Raw genomic sequence first — 15,001 nt, 5'->3', positions numbered from 1 at the left:
AAGGAAAAATAGGAAATCAGCTAGGCATCTGCACAGAGTTCGAGTAAGCAGTTAAAGCACGTAGACATGCGATATTAGACTAAACAGGATAACTACACATGTTGGTATAACTCAATTAAAAATGAAAACAGGATACTACTTAGTAAAAATCGGGTTTTTCAATAATAGCCCGTGTACGCACCCATCACCTTGCGTACACGGTGCTCATATATCACAACAGTACCAAATCCTAGGGGATTTCCCCCACACAAGGTTAGGCAAGTCACTTACCTCGAACCAAGTTCAATCAATCAGTAAGAATGCCCTTTCCTCGATTATCCGACTCCAAACGGCCCAAATCTAGCCAAAAACAATTACTTATCATAAATACACCTATAATAGACTAATCTAATTAATGAAATCAAGACTTTAACAAAAATTTCGAAATTCATCCTAAAAAGTCGACCCGGGCCCACGTCTCGGAATTGGGTAAAAGTCACAAAATACAAACACCCAATCAACCACGAGTTCACTCTTACCAAAATTATCCAAATCCGATATCAAAATCCGAATCAAAACTCAAAATTTTAGTTGAAGAACTTCTCCCATTTTTCCAAATTTCTCAGCCAAATTCCTTAATTAAATGATGAAATCAACTATAGGTTAATGGAATATAACCATAAATGAGTTAAGAATCATTACTCCAAAGTACTCTCTGAAAAATCCTTGAATTATCGCATCAATCCGAGCTCTCAAAGGCCCAAAATGAAAATGAGATCAAACCCTCAAAATTTCCCCTTTTCTGCCTAGCGATCTCGCACCTATGGACCTCTAGTCGCACCTGCGACACCACATCTGCGAAAATTCCATCGCAGCTGCGGAAAAGCCTTAAGAGGGCTGGGTCTGCTTCTGCGATGATGTGGCCGCACTTGCGCACCCGCTTCTGCGTTCCCTTCACCACTCCTGTGCGTCTGCTTCTGCAAGACTCTGATCGCTTCTGCGGTCCCGGTTGGGCAGGCCCATAATCGCTTCTACGGCTCGATGGACACTTATGCGGTGCCGCACCTGCGGCCCAAAATGAGCAGGTGCGATTACACTAGGTGTAACAACTTCAGCTAATCCAACACATTTCCAAATGATCCGTTACCCACCTGAAATCTACTCGAGGCCCCCGGGACCTCAACCAAACATACCAACAAGTCCTAAAACATCATACGAACTTAGGCGAGCCCTCAAATCACATCAAAAAACAAGAAAAACACGAATCACACTCCAAATCAAACTTAATGAACTTGAGACTTCAAACTTCCACAACTGGTGCCAAAACCTATCAAATCACGTCCGATTGAACTCAAATTTTGCACACAAGTCATAATTGACATCTGGACTTACTCCAACTTCCGGAATCGGAATCCGACCCTGATATCAAAAAGTCCATTACCGGTCAACTTCCAAAAATTTGACTTTCACCATTTCAAGCCTAAATCAGCTACAGACCTCCAATTCACATTCCGGGCACGCTCCTACGTCCAAAATCACCCAACGGTGCTAACGAAACCAACGAAACTCCATTCTCGAGTCGTCTTCTCACAGTGCCAACTACGGTCAAAATCCTAAGACTTAAGCTTCCGTTTTAGGGACTAAGTGTTCCAAAACACTCTGAAACCACGAACAAAACCTCCTAAGAAGTCCCATAAGCAGAAAAAGATACGGGGAAAGCAGTAAATAGAAGATCGGGCCTATTACTCTCAAAATGACCGATCGGGTCGTTACATCCCCCCCCTCTTAAAATAATCGTTCATCCTCGAATGAGCATATAGATATACCTGAAGTGGTGAAAAAATGAGGATAACGGCTGCACATATCATGCTCGGTCTCCCAAGTAGCCTCATCGACCTGTTGACCCCTCCACTGAACCTTCACTGAAGCAATGTTCTTTGACCTCAACATTTGAACCTGCCTGTTCAAAATAGCCACTGGCTCCTCGACGTATGATAAATCCTTGTCCAACTGGACTGAGCTGAAATTCAACACATGAGACGGATTGCCGTGATACTTCCGAAGCATAGAAACATGAAATATTGGATGGATTCCTGCTAGAATGGGAGGCAAGGCAAGCTCATAAGCAACCTCCCCAATACGTTGCAACACCTCAAATGGACCGATAAACCTTGGGCTCAACTTGCCCTTCTTTTCGAACCTCATAACACCCTTCATGGGTGACCCCCGGAGTAGGACCCGCTCTCCAACCATGAATGCAACATCGCAAAGTTTCCGATATGCATAACTCTTCTGTCTGAACTGGTTATACGAAATCGATCCTGAATCACCTTAACCTTATCCAGAGCATCCTGGACCAAGTATGTACCCAATAACCTAGTCTCGCCCGGTTCAAACCAACCCACTGGGCACTGACATCGACTACTATACAAATCCTCATATGGTGCCATCTCAAAGCTCGACTGATAACTATTGTTATAGGCAAACTCCGCAAGTGGAAAGAACTGATCCCAAGAACCTCCAAACTCCATCACATATGCACGGAGCATATCCTCTAATATCTGAATAGTATGCTCGGACTGCCCGTCCGTCTAAGGGTTAAATGTTATTCTTAGCTCCACTCGAGTACCCAACTCATGTTGTACGGCCCTCCAGAACCGTGATGTAAACTGTGTACCTCGATCAGAGATGATGGATACCGGTACGCCATGAAGCCTGACGATCTCGCGGATATAAACTCGAGCCAGCTGCTCAGAAGAATAGGTAGTCATCACAGGAATGAAATGAGCTGACTTGGTCAGCCTATCTACAATCACCCAAACTGCATCAGATTTCTGCTGTGTCTGTGGAAGCCCAACAATGAAATCCATAGTGATCCGCTCCTATTTCCACTTCGGAATCTCTAACCTTTGAAGAAACCCACCTGGCTGATGATGCTCATACTTCACCTGCTGGAAATTTAGACACCAAGCTACATACTCCACTATGTCCTTCTTCATTCTCCTCCACTAGTAATGTTGCCTCAAGTCCTGATACATCTTCGCGGCACCCGGATGAATGGAATACCGCGAACTGTGAGCCTCCTGGAGAATCAACTCACGCAAACCATCTACATTGGAAACACATAGCCTGCCATGCATCCTCAGTGCACCATCATCTCCAATAGTGACCTCCTTAGCATCACCGTGTTGAACCGTGTCCTTAAGGACAAGCATATGGGGGTGATCATACTGACTCTCCCTGATACGATCATAAAGCGAGGATCGAGATACTACACAAGCCAACACCCGACTCGGCTCAAAAATATCCAATCCAACAAACTGGTTGGCTAAGTCCTGAACATCCAACGCCAATGGCCTCTCTACTGCCGGTAGATATACTAAGCTCCACAAACTCTCCGCCCGATGACTCAAAGCATCGGACACCACATTGGCTTTCCCGTGATAGTACACAATGGTGATATCATAATCCTTAAGTAGCTCCAACCACCTCCGCTGATGTAAGCTAAGATCCTTCTGTTTGAACAGATGCTGCAAACTCTGGTGATCGATGTAGACCTCACAATGGACACCATACAAATAGTGCTGCCAAATCTTCAAGGGATGAACAATAACTGCTAACTCAAAGTCATGGACATGATAGTTCTTTTCATGTACCTTCAGCTATCTAGACGCGTAAGCAATCACCCTACCGTCCTACATCAACATCGCGCCGAGACCAATCTTCGATGTATCATAATAAACCATTTAAGATCTTGAACCTGTATGCACTACCAATACTGGGGTTGTAGTCAAAGTTGTCTTGAGACTTTGAAAGCTCTCCTCACACTTCTCTGTCCACCTTAACGGAGCACCCTTCTGGGTCAGCTTGGTCAGAGGTGCTGCAATAGATGAGAAATACTCTATAAATCGACGGTAATACCCCCGCCAAACCAAGAAAACTCCGGATCACCATAGCTGAGGACGGTCTGGGCCAACTCTGCACTGCTTCAACCTTCTTCAAATCCACCTGGGTCCCATCACTCGATACTACATAACCCAAAAATGCCACTGAGTCTAGCCAAAACTCGCACTTTGAAAACTTCTCATATAACTTCTTTTCTCTCAAGGTCTGAAGCACAGTCATCAGGTGCTGCTCATGAACCTCCAGAGTCCAGGAGTACACCAGAATGTCGTCAATAAACACAATGATGAATGAGTCAAGATAGGGCTGGAACACATTGTACATCAAGTGCATAAAAGTTGTTGGGCATGGGTTAGCCCAAAGGACATCACAAGGATTTCGTAGTGACCATACCGAGTCCTAAAAGCAGTCTTCGACATATCTGGCTCCCGAATCTTCAACCGATGATAGCCTGAATACAAGTCAATCTTGGAAAACACTCTGGCACCATGTAATTGATCAAATAGGCCATCAATACAAGGCAATGGATACTTTTCTTCACTATAACTCTATTCAACCGGTGATAATCAATGCACATACGCATAGAACCATCCTTCTTCTTCATAAACTAAACAGGAGCACCCCAAGGTGACACACGCGGCCGAATGAAGCCCTTATCAAGCAACTTTTATAACTTCTCCTTCAACTCCTTCAACTCAGGAGGAGCCATACGATATGGAGGAATAGAGATGGGCTGAGTGCCCGGCAACAAATCAATGCCAAAATTAATATCTCTATCGGGCGGCATGCCCGGAAGATCAATTGGAAAAATATCTGGAAAATCCCTCATTACTAGGACTGACTCAACTATAGGGTTATCAATATTAACATCTCTCACATAAGCTAGATACGCGTCACACCCCTTCTCAACCTTTCGCTGAGCTTTAAGAAATGAAATAACTTTGTTGGGAGTATACTCTAAGGTACCTTTCCACTCTAATCGTGGTAATCCTGGCATAGCCAGCATCACGGTCTTAGCATGACAATCAAGAATAGCATAATGGGGCGACAACCAGCCCATGCCCAAAATAATATCAAAGTCTACCATGATGAGCAATAATAAATCGGCTCTGGTCTTAAAACCACTTAGAACAACCAAACACGACTGTCACACACGGTCCACAACAAGAGAATCTCCCACAACTGTAGACACATAAACAGGAGAACTGAAAGAATCACCAGATACGCCCAAATACGAAGCAAAATAACAGGATATATAGGAATAAATGGAGCGTGGATCAAATAAAACCGACGCATCTTTATGACAGACCGGAACAATACTTGTAATGATAGAGTCGGAAGAAACTGCCTATGAACGAGCAGGAAAAGCATAATATTTGGGCTGGCCTCTCCCTCTAGGGTGACCTCTACCTCCCCGACCTCAACCTCGAGTTGGCTGAGAAGGTGGGGCGGTAGCTGGTAATGTAATCATAGCCTAAGGACCCAGTGGAACACGCGGTGGCTGAGAAGTCTGTGGAGGTGCACACCTCCTAAGTCTGGTGCAATCCCTCACCATTTGGCGAGTGTCGCCACACTCAAAACAAGATCTCGGAGGGCGTGGCTGTTGTGACTAGCTCGGGCCAGGTCTGATGGACTGACCGCTAAGAAGAGCCTGTGCAGGAGGTGCACTAGATACTGGTGGTGCATAAAAAGGCTCCTGGGGCCTAGAAGGGACCGGAATACCACTGGAAGCTAGAAGAGATGAATGAACGGGGTGACTCCCACAGCCCCTACCATTGTGAACTGCAGCTGGGGCACTAGTACCACTATAAGTGCCAGACTCTAGAGACCTCTTGGCCTCCCTCTCCTCTCTCTCCCGAGCAAGCATACCCTCCAATCTCCTAGCAATACTCACAACCTGCTAGTAAGAAATATCCATCTCCAACTCTCGGGCCATGCTAAGCCTAATACTGGGGTGGAGTCCCTCAATAAACCAATGAACCCTCTCTTAAACTGTGGCAACCAAGGCTGGTGCATGTCGGGCCAAATCACTGAAGCGAAGTGCATACTCTGACACAGTAATAGCACCCTAGCGTAACTTCTCAAACTCCGCGCACCATACGTCTCTAAGACCCTGGGGAACATACTCCCTCAAGAACATGTCCGAGAACTGAGTCCATGTAAGGAAAGCTGCCTCAGCCAGACTACTCAACTCATAAGCACACCACCACTGTGAGGTTGCTCCTCTAAGCTAGAATGCAGTAAATGAAACCACACTTGACTCCTCTACACCCATAGTACGGAGAATATGGTAACACTCCTCAAGAAAACCCTGGGCATCCTCTGACGCCAATCCACTAAAGGTAGGAGGGTGGTACTACTTGTACCTCTCAAGACTAAGCTGCTCCACCTTAGAAACTACTGCTTTAACCTCGGGCTGAACTGGAGCTACCGGCTGCACAAGTATGATCTTTGGATCTTGATCTACCTGAACTCGCTGCTCTGGGGTACCGACGACGGGAGTTTGTTCTCCTCCCCCGGCCTGAGATATGGCAGGAGCAAGTGGAATCAATCCAGCTTGAGCTAAGGTGCTGAACATGCTCATAAACTGTGCTAGAGTCTCCTGGAGGGTGGGTGCAGCAACATGGATCTCAAGTGTCTGCCCTCCAGCTAGAGCTACTGGGGGCTCCTCTGTATCAGCTCGTACGGGTGCTCTGGCTGTACCGCATGGACGTCCTTGGCCTCTACCCCGGCCCCATTATATCGCGGCTCTAGCAGGGGACGTGGGTGCCTGGTCATCACATCCACATGTACGTGTCCTCACCATCTGGGAGAGAATAGAACACAGAAGTTTAGAATTTTGAAGTCAACAATTTTCGCACGACAAAGAATCAAAGAAATGTAGTTTTTCCTAACAGTTACATAGCCTCCCGAAGATAAATATAGATGTCTCCGTACCAATCCGCGAGACTCTAATAAATCGGCTTGTGACTCACGACACCTATGAACCTAGAGCTCTGATACCAACCTGTCACGACCCAAAACTCCCTCCGTAAAACATCGTGACGGTACCTGGTCTCTACGACTAGGTAAGCCTATCAAATGCGAAAATAACAAAAATGGAAGTAAAACTTAACAACTAACTGCAACAGATAACTAAATAACTGGTAGCAATGCAGCTCTGCATGTACAATAACAACACTCAAGTAATACACAGTATTCCTAAAACCCGAAACATCATAAGTCACAAGCTATAGGAGGAAACTAGTATCTCTATACACCAGAGTCTAATAAAAGAAGTACATAAGGTAATTGACATAGCGAAGAATAGAGGGGGGGGGACTCTGAGGTCTACGGACGCGGCAGATATACCTTGAAGTCTCTATACAGCAGCAAGCACTCTCAGCTAATAGCGGGGTTGATAAGAAGTACCTTGATCTGCACACACAATATATGTGCAGAAGAGTAGCATGAGTACACCACAATGGTACCCAGTAAGTGCCGAGCCTAATTTTAGTCGAGTAGTGACGAGGTCAGGTCAGGCCCACTGGTATATAATAAATAAAGCTAGGGAATATAACAGTATATTAAGAGACGGGAATTTAACAAAAGGAAAACACAACAAAAATAGCAGTATAACACACAAGGGGTAAACAACAAGGTATCTCCCGAGATACCATCTCGTAGTCCCAAAGTAAATAAGCAAAGAGATCTCTCGAGGTACCGCCTCGTAGACTCAAAAATAAATGTGCAGAGAGAACTCCCAAGGTACCGCCTCTTAGTCTCAAAAGTAAATATGTAGGGAGAACTTTCGAGGTACCGCCTCATAGTCTCAAAAGTAAATATACAGGGAGAACTCTCGAGGTACCGCCTTATAGTATCAAAAGTAAACATACAGCTCAAACCGATAAATACAACAGTTAACAGCGAGAATTCTACAGTTAAGACTAATAAAGAACAAGGGAAAATAGGAAATCAACTAGGCATGTTGCACAGAGTTCAAGTAAGCAGTTAAAGCAAGTATATATGCGATATTAGATTAAACAGGATAACTACACATGTTGGTATAACTCAATTAAGAATTAAAACAGGTTACTACTCAGTAAAAATTGGATTTTTCAACAATAGCCCGTGTACGCACACGTCATCTCGCGTACACGGTGCTCATATATCACAACAGTACCAAATCCTAGGTGATTTTTCCACACAAGGTTAGACAAGCCACTTACCTCAAACTAAGGTCTATCAATCAGTAAGAATGCCCTTTCCTCGATTATCTGACTCTGAATGGCCCAAATCTAGACAAAAACAATTACATATCATAAATACAACTATAATAGACTAATCTAATTAATGAAATCAATACTTTAACAAAAATTTCTAAAGTCGTCCTAAAAAGTCGACCCGGGCCCACGTCTCGAAATCGGGTAAAAGTCACAAAATACAAACAACCAATCAACCACGAGTTCACTCGTACCAAAATTATCCAAATCCGATATCAAAATCTAAATCAAAACTCAAAAATTTAGGTGAAGAACTTCTCCCATTTTCCAAAAGTTTTCAACCAAATTCCTTAATTAAATGATGAAATCAACTATAGATTAGTGTAATATAACCATAAACGATCATTACCCCAAAGTTATCTCTGAAAAATCCTTGAATTATTGCCTTAAAACAAGCTCTCAAAGATCCAAAATGAAAATGATATCAAACCCTCAAAATTTTTGCTTTTCTGCCCAGCGATCTCGCACCTGCGGACCTCTAGTCGCACTTGCGATGCCGCACCTGCAGAAATTCCATCGCAGGTGCAGAGGAGACTTAAGAGGGCTGTGTCCGCTTCTGCAATGAGGTGGCCGCACCTGCGCGCCCGCTTCTGTTTTCCTTTCACCGCTCCTGCGAGTCCGCTTCTATGAGACTCTAACCACTTATGCAATCCCGGCTGGGCAAGCCCATAATCGCTTATGCGGTGCCGTACCTGCATCCCAAAATGCGTAGGTGCGCTTACACAAGGTGCAGCAACTTCAGAAAATCCAACACATTTCCAAATGATCTGTTAACCACCTAAAATCAACACGAGGCCCCCGGGACCTCAACCAAACATACTAATAAGTCCTAAAATATCATACAAACCTAGTCGAGCCCTCATATCACATTGAACAACAACAAAAACATGAATCACACTCCAAATCAAACTTAATGAACTTGAGACTTCAAACTTCCACAACTGATGCCAAAACATATCAAATCACGTCTGATTGACCTCATATTTCGCACACAAGTCATAATCGACATCTCGGACCTACTCCAACTTTCGGAATCAGAATTCGACCCCGATATCAAAAATTTCAGTACCGGTCAAACTTCCCAAAAATTCGACTTTCGCCATTACAAGCCTAAATCAGCTATAAACCTCCAATTCATATTCTGGATATGCTCCTAAGTCCAACATCATCCAACGGATCTAAGGGAACTGACGAAACTCCATTCCGGAGTTATCTTCTCACAGTTCCAACTACAGTCAAAATTCTAAGACTTAAACTTCTGTTTTAGGGACTAAGTGTCCCAAAACACTCTGAAACCACGAACAAAACCTCCCGACAAGTCCCATAATCAGAAAACGATACGAGGAAAGCAGTAAATAGGGGATCAGGGCTATTACTCTCAAAATAACCGGTCGAGTCGTTACAGTCTTATAAGGCTTTCAAAGTCTAAATGGTCTTGTACTGCTTTTATGTTAATAAGAATGTTGAACAGGAACGAGGAGTTTCAAGGTTAGTTATTAATTATAAACCCCTTAATAAGGCTTTAAAATGGATTAGATATCAAATCCCTAATAAAAAGGATTTATTGGATAGACTGCATGACGCCATAATATTTTTAAAATTTGATTTGAAATCTGATTATTGGCAAATTCAGATATCTGAGTTAGATAGATATAAAACGGCTTTTAATGTCCCAATGGGTCTATATGAATGGAATGTCATGCCTTTTTATTTAAAAAGTGCCCCTTCTGAATTTCAAAAAATAATGAATGATATCTTGATGCCTTATACAAATTTTATAATTGTTAATATTGATTATATTTTAGTATTTTCAAAAAATATTGATAATCATTTTAAAATTTTGGATCTTTTTAGGAAAATTATAATTCAAAATGGTTTACTCATTTCTAAACCAAAGATGGCCCTTTTTCAGACTAATATTAGATTTTTAGGTCATAATATTGAAAAGGGAAAAATTATTCCTATCCATCGAAGTATTGAATTTGCTTCTAAATTCCCTGATATAATTACTAATAAAACTCAGCTTCAAAGATTTTTGGAAAGATTAAATTATATTTCTCCTTTTATAAAAGATCTTGCTAAGGATACTTCAATTTTATATGAAAGATTGAAGAAAAATCCAAAGCCTTGGAAGAATAATCATACATAATATGTTAAAAGAATTAAACAAAAGATTAATAACCTTCCATGTTTAACTCTTGCTAATCCGAGTTGGACAAAGGTTGTTGAAACTGATGCCTCAAATATTGGATATGGTGGAATATTAAAACAATGTTCCCAACTGATAAACAAGAATATCTTGTTCAATTCTATTCGGAAAAATGGAATAATTTCCAAAAGAATTATGCTATTGTGGCTAAGGAAATCCTTGCCATAGTAAAATGTGTACTAAAGTTTCAGACCGATTTATACAATCAAAAGTTTTTAATAAAAATAGATTGATAAGCAGCAAAGTTTATCTCTAATAAAGATTGTAAACGTGATGTTTCTAAACAGATGTTTGCAACATGCAAGTCTTGTTAACTCCATTTGATTTTGAGATTATTTATAAAAAGGGATATGATAAGAGCCTCCCTGATTTTCTTACTAGATAATTTTTGAATTAATAATTCCTTTGATTTTATGTTAGGATACGAGACCGGCATATAGACCTCCTCGAGGGAGGGAACGGGGAATAAAATCAGAATCTTCCTATGGCAGAGGAAATATCCTAGACCAGATAGGAAATTAGCAGCTGATAGCTGCCAATATCGCAGGTACATCAAGTCTTAATACAAACCACCCGATGTACAAGGAAGTTTTGGATTTTATGAAATCCAAACAAGACACAGATAAAAGTCCTCCATCATATTCCTTGGCATTGGCAGATGATAGCCATGATAACATTGAGGTTTATTGTCACGACCCCATTTCACCCTCCGTAGGATGTCTTGATGGCACCTAGTCTCTAAGATAAGGTAAGCCTAACAGATTTGCGGAAATACATAATATAAAACTGAAGCCCAATTCTCAATACATGAAATAATTATAAAACTGCCATTCAATAATTACTACTCCGAAAACCCGGTGAAAACAAGTCACAAGTTTCTAAGAGAAAATGCTAAGTGTCTCTATACATCAGAGTCTAAAGAAAAATAAGAAAAACAACATAGTAAGGATAGAGGGGGACTCCGAGGTCTGCGGACGCTGGCAGATATACCTTGATGTCTCCATGTGTGGTCCAACTCACTGGTATCTGGTTTGGTGGGAAGAACCTGGATCTGAACAAAACAATATGCAGAAGTATAGTATGAGTACACCACAACAGTACCCAGTAAGTGCCAAGCCTAACCTCGGTAGAGTAGTGACGAGGTCAGGTCAAGGCTCTACTGGTTTAAAAGAAAAGTAAGGTAGAAGATATAATAATATTTTGAAATGACTGAGAATTTAAACAATAAGAAGTTTCAGAAAATATCAGCACAGTAATAGAGGTAAACAACAGGGGTACTCCTGAGCTACCGCCTCGTATTCCCAAATGTAAATATGCACGATAGGGGGGGATCTCCCGAAGTACGGCCTCGTAGTCCCAAAGTAAATATGCAGTACAGGGGGATCTCTCGAGTAAACGCCTCGTAGTCCCAAAGTAAATATACAGTACAGGGGGATCTCCCGAGTAAACGCCTCGTAGTCCCAAAGTAAATATGCAGTACAGCTGGATCTCCCGAGGAACCGCCTCATCATCCCAAAGTAAATATGCAGCAGCTAACCGAAGGAACAACGAGTTTACAGCAAGAACCTTACAGTTAAAGATTTATTTCAAATCAAAGAAAGCATGAAATTCAACTAAGCATGCTGCAAAAATTGCAAGTATGAGTTAAGGCACGTAGACATTCGATACCAAGATAAACATAATCACTACATATGCTAAGGCAACTCAGTTAAGGAATTTAAAATAAGACGACTCAGTAAGAAACAAAATTTCCACAATTAGCCCGTGTACACACTCGTCACCTCGCGTACACGGCATTCACATATCACATATTGTTACAACAGTACCAAAGCCTAAGGGGATTTCTCCCACACAAAGCTAGACAAGTCACTTACCTCAAATTTTGCTCAATCAATCGATAAGGATGCCTTTCCCTTGCTTTTCCGACCCTGAATGGCCCAAATCTAGCCAAAGGCAATTACATATCATGAATAAAGCTACAAGAAACTAATTTAAATTATAAATCTACGACTTTAATAAGAAATTAGAAAATTACCCCAAAAATTGACTCGGGCCCACGTCTCGGAATCGATAAAGTCACGAAATACAAACACTCATTCAACCATGAGTTTACCCATACAAAAATTACTCAAATCCGGTACCCAAACCTCAATCAAAACCCCAAAACTCAGTTGAATAACTTTCCAACTTCCCCCAAATTTCTCAATCCAAATCCTTAATTAAATGATGGAATTAATGATGGATTAGTGGATATTAATCAAAAACAAGTGTAGAATCCTTACCCAAATGTTTTTCTTTGAAAATCCCTCAATTTTGCGCCTCAATCTGAGTTCTCCAAGTACCAAAATGAAAATGGGATCAAATCCTCAAAATTTCCCCTTTTCTACCCAGCGATTTCGCTTCTGTGAGGGCTCCACCGCATTTGCGGCTCCACACCTGCGGAAAAACCATCGCAAGTGCGGACTTTACTTATGTCCAAAATCCCTCTTCTGCGATCAAAAGGGTCGCACTTGCGCGCCCGCTTCTGTGGAGTACTTCCGCTTCTACGTTCCATCTTCCGCAGGAGCGACTCCGCTTCTGCGGTCTCCACACCGCACCTGTGATCTCTGGAATTTTCCTTCCAGACTGCACTTGCGCCCCATTGCTTGCTTCTGTGAGATCGCACTTGCGATGGGGGCTCCGTAGGTGTGATTACACCAGATGAGTCCCAGCTTCAGCAATCCTCACAAGTCCAATTCTAGTCTGTTAACCGTCTGTAATCCACCCGAGGCCCCCGGGACCTCAATCAAATCTACCAACAAGTCGTAAAATATCATACGGACTTAGTCGAGCCTTTAAATCACATCAAACAAAGCTAAAAATACGAATTACACATCGATTTAAGCCTAATGAACTTTAAAACTTCAAACTTCTACACCCAGATTGAAACCTATAAAAACAAGTCCGATTTACCTCAAATGTTTCACACAAGTCATAATTGACATTACGAACCTACTCCAAATTCCAGAATCAGAATCCGACCCCGATATAAAAAAGTCCACTCCCGGTCAAACTTACCAAAATTCATCAAATTTCCAACTTTCGCCAATTGACGTTAAAATGACATACGGACCTCCAATTCAACATCCGAACTCGCTCCTAAGACCAAAATCACCCTACGGAGCTATAGGAACCATCAAAACTTTATTCCGGAGTCGTCTTCATACAGTTCGAACTATGGTCGATTCCTAAGACTTAAACTTCCATTTCAGGGACTATGTGTCCCATTTCACTCTGAAACCAATAGCAAATCCTCCCAGCAAGTTACATAATCAAAAAATGAATTAGAGGGAGCAATATATAGGGGTATGGGTCTAATTCTATCAAAATGACCGGCTGGGTCGTTACATTTATAACCAAAAAGAAAGGAAAGAATTGATAATTCTTTTGGAACAATCCGACCAAAAATGGAAGGATAACCCTTGGCAAATCATAGCCAGGTATTTTGATACAGCATCATATGCTGCCACGGCTTATAAATATAAAATGAATTATGAGATAATCCTCTCATCTACCGGTTCATCTGAAATTCAGCATTTTTATCCAGCTAATACGAAGAGAATTTATAATTTCTCTAAAGTTATTATAAAAAAGGTACTAGCCTCAGATGAATGGGGAATAAGTACATCAAAGGAGAGATAATATACTCATCCATAATAGAAAGTCTTGGTAAAGTTCAATTACTCGAATTATAGTGAAAGTGTAATAAAACTTTATTATACGAGAATCCTAATAGGAAACACTTTTGGTTCATAAAATTATGTTCCAATCTGTTTGCACAAAAGATACCAAATTGGTTCCGTAAATGGTGGATATCATATGGTCCATCTTTGAAAAATACTTTCGCCAATGTTTAAGAGTTTATATACTCAATGGGTAAATATATCTCCCAGGATTATCGCTTTACAAAAAGATAATATCTTTTTCGATGGCATAGCAACGATGTACTTCTTTATAGAGTTCTCAATTCCATGCATTATGAAATGGGATGTAGAAGTAAACCAGACCAGGGAAGGATTCCTATGTTTAAACAAAGTTTTTATACAGAATTCTGGAACAAATTACTTCAATCGGACCATCAAGGAAACATTTATGGTCAAGATATTATTGAAGAAATCAAAAAGAAGATTGAAGCTTATAGCACACAAGAAAAGACAAATGTCGAAATGGAAGAATTGAGTCCATTCCAAAAAGTTACTAGACGGCTTCAAATGAAAAAAGGAGCCATTTCTAAGAAGGAAATTATTGCTTCTTACTTTGAAGAAATAAAAAGAGATCTAGTAAGAAATTTCGAAGTTGAAATGTCAGATGATGTTTCAATGGCTTCAATAGGAAATACTACAGATGAAGAAACCTATTTGGCAGGAGAAGCCCAAGAAAGCCAACAAGAACAGGTCAATTTAGATGAAATTGAAGAATTCCTGAAGAAAATGAAAGAAGGCATGGAAGAATCTTCCGTCAATAATGATAAAGGAATAGGTAAAACCTGAAAGAGACACTGAAGACCCTACCATTGAATAATTGGGGTAATAGAGACGAACAACTTTAATATAGCATCTGACCCCACCATGAGAGGTTATCAGGAATCTACTCTTATAAAGTAAATTGT

Source organism: Nicotiana tomentosiformis, chromosome 12 (assembly GCF_000390325.3).
Source record: "Nicotiana tomentosiformis chromosome 12, ASM39032v3, whole genome shotgun sequence".
Classification (NCBI taxonomy): domain Eukaryota; kingdom Viridiplantae; phylum Streptophyta; class Magnoliopsida; order Solanales; family Solanaceae; genus Nicotiana; species Nicotiana tomentosiformis.
This window is presented reverse-complemented; position numbering follows the sequence as displayed.